At 41.8% G+C, this 2,875-nt stretch overlaps 1 long non-coding RNA gene across 1 annotated transcript; it reads left to right on the top strand.

Moving 5' to 3' along the window:
• The first annotated feature begins 618 nt into the window (after positions 1 to 618).
• Positions 619 to 2,875, top strand: LOC101856866. The gene is made up of 2 exons (XR_220141.3): positions 619 to 898; positions 2,781 to 2,875. It is a non-coding gene; the product is annotated as an uncharacterized LOC101856866 (long non-coding RNA).

Here is a 2,875-nt window from a genome sequence, read left to right as displayed (position 1 = left end):
GGCGTGTGTACGTGCTTGTGTGTTTGTTTATTTTTGTGTATTGGTTCTCTTGAGGGTGCAAGAGCTTCTTTTTCCTCTCAACGCAATGCTGATGAAACTGGGCTAGTCACGAGGACGCAGTACAGATACATGGAGATAAAACACTTACCTACAATACAACAGATTGACGACAACTACTTAGCAGCTGCTTGTATGTAGTGTGTAGAGTTATCGTCTCGCACTGACCTGACACCATTCACCATAACACAAGAGAAGCTATACGGGCTAGAGCTGGGCGAAGAGTCGATTCCGGAACCGATTCCCACGATTAATACTACGGAAGTAAAGTTCCGTCTCCTTTTTACGTAAACCAACGGTAACAAGTTACTTTTATCATGAAAATCTTTTTTTTTTTTTCCAGAATATAATACTTTTTGAAAAATAAAAGTTGATGCTTCATAGTATTCCAAAATCAAAGTTATCCTAAATCCTGAAGATGTTCGGAGCCAACCAGGTAACCACCGGAAGAAATCACGTCATTAGAAAGTAAGTAATTGGGTTTTGAGTCGATTCCTACGATTCCTAGCTTTCAATAATCGGGAACCTAGCTGCCCAGCACTAATACAGGCCGACAGATGAACTGAGCAGGACGGCCCAGTTTATGACAGATACAGGACTTCAAGTGTGATGCGATCGAGAGGGTCTCGCACTCACTGATTGTGAAACAAACACGAGTTGTCGCCTGATGAAAGAACAAACCCAAACAAACCCAAAAACAAAGACAAAAACAAAAACAACAACCCGGGCAAGGTATATAAGTCGACCATAATGTGTTTTCCTTGATAGTTCACCAGGTACAACTTTGACTTTGAGACAGAAAACAAGTTTTAGTAACAGCCTGAGCCTTCGCGTTGTGACCGTGAGTACCGTAGACTATTTGTTTTATGTAGCTTAATTATCAGTAATTAATAGTCCTTTAACTTATTGAGGACGCCCTGTTTTGTAGTTGTCTAAAACTTTAATGAGACAAGCAAAAAAACAAAAAAAAACCCCAACAAGCAAACAAAGATGAATACAATGACATACTATGTAAATCCACGTCTCTGATTTGTGTATTTTGATTCAGAATGTGCAGCACCATTTCCTTTGATGGTCGGACATAGGCGTCTGCTACCTCATCAAAGAGTTAAAATTCTTAAAATTCTTGTCTCCCCTCCCCCCCTCCTCCCATCAGAAATACACACACACACACACACACACACACACACACACACACACACACACATACACGCATACAAACACACGCACATGCGCGCGCGCGCGCGCACACACACACACACACACACACACACACATACACACAAACACACAGGGAAGTAAACCGCGGGTTGTTGGAGGGCGCCACTGGTATGTCCTGGTGAAATCAGGCGCTCGTCAAAATAATTAAATCGAAGAAACTGTCACTTTTCCTCCTGTTTGGTAATCTTTATTGAATTTTTGCTTTTAGACTCAACACCTTTTATATCCATTTAAAAAGATGTATCTCTGTAGAAATCACCGGGAAAACGTCGAGTCATGGCACACAAAATTTTATTTTCAGTTTCCAAGGTCTCTCAAGATTTGAAAGTGACGGAACTTTGGAGGCCATTTTTTCGCTAATTTTACCCCAGAAATCAGGGGACCCCACCTCTGTCAATTGCAAATATCCCAACCCCTATTCAAGTCAGATGGGTATTTTTTCCCAAAAGCAAGACAAATAAACAAGCTTTAAGATGTTACCAAATAACTCCTTATACCTAAAAATTGACGAGCGCCTAATTCCACTGTGTCCCATCACATATGTCACTATCTCATAGTGAACAGGAATTACGATCACCGCGCTGTTGCAAGAAATCCATTTGTCCAAATTCTGAGAATTTTCGATTTTTTACACCCTCCCAAAGTTCTATCAAAGATCGATGCACATTTCAATATCGCCAATATTATCTTGCCCGGGTGGTGGCTGAAGCCTACTCTTCTTTGCGATTTTGGACGGGATCTTTAACAGCGTGCACAATTTGCAAACGGGCCTTCCAAATTATGTGCACGTATCCGAGAAGACTAGGTATTAGATATTACCTACCGTAAGATCAGTGGTGTGGCGGAAAGACAGCAGTAAGATGAAGACAAGGAGTAGCAGTAGAAAGACTGGAGAAAGAGCTAGGAGCCCAGAGGAGGGGACAAAGGTGATGAGGGGTTCGGGCAGAAAGTGGAGACGAAACCAGACGACATATCATTGTTATAGAGCGGGAAAGGATGGGAAAGGAGAACATTTTAGAAAAGAAAATTTTCAGTGGCTATCCGTATTCGAACCTGGGACATATTGAAAGAGAGGCGAACACCTTAACCTATTGATAATCTACGCCACGAGGCGCTTGGTGGCTGTCGCGTGCAGGAGAACCGAGTTCGAATCCCGAGTCACCCCCCCCCCTTTCCCCCAATCCAATGTCTATCTGCTGGGATATTGTATCCCTCTCCTCAGTGGCGTTTGGCAATGGCAGGTAAAATTGAAGCACGCCTGTTAAATTACTCAAACAGTGTCGATGGAGGTGTAAAAAAGCTTCGCTAAAAGCAATGAAAATAAAACAAATGACAATCAGCGGCCAAAATATAGTATTATGAGAAAGTTTTATGAAATTGAAAGTTTCATTGTGAAAAATACTGAGCATTTCTTTTTCCTTCAGTTATGAAAGACACATGATGATGATGATGATAATAATAATAATAATGATAATAGCTAATAATTTTTTAAATTCCCACAGATTCGAAAGTATGCAGTTCACAGCTTGGTTTGCCCTAGTTGCCATGGCAACGTACACTGGGGCGTCCGTCCTCCCCTCCTCCTCCTCCTCCTCCT

Source organism: Aplysia californica, unplaced genomic scaffold (genome assembly GCF_000002075.1).
Source record: "Aplysia californica isolate F4 #8 unplaced genomic scaffold, AplCal3.0 scaffold00034, whole genome shotgun sequence".
Taxonomy (NCBI): Eukaryota; Metazoa; Mollusca; class Gastropoda; order Aplysiida; family Aplysiidae; genus Aplysia; species Aplysia californica.
This window is presented reverse-complemented; position numbering and strand designations above follow the sequence as displayed.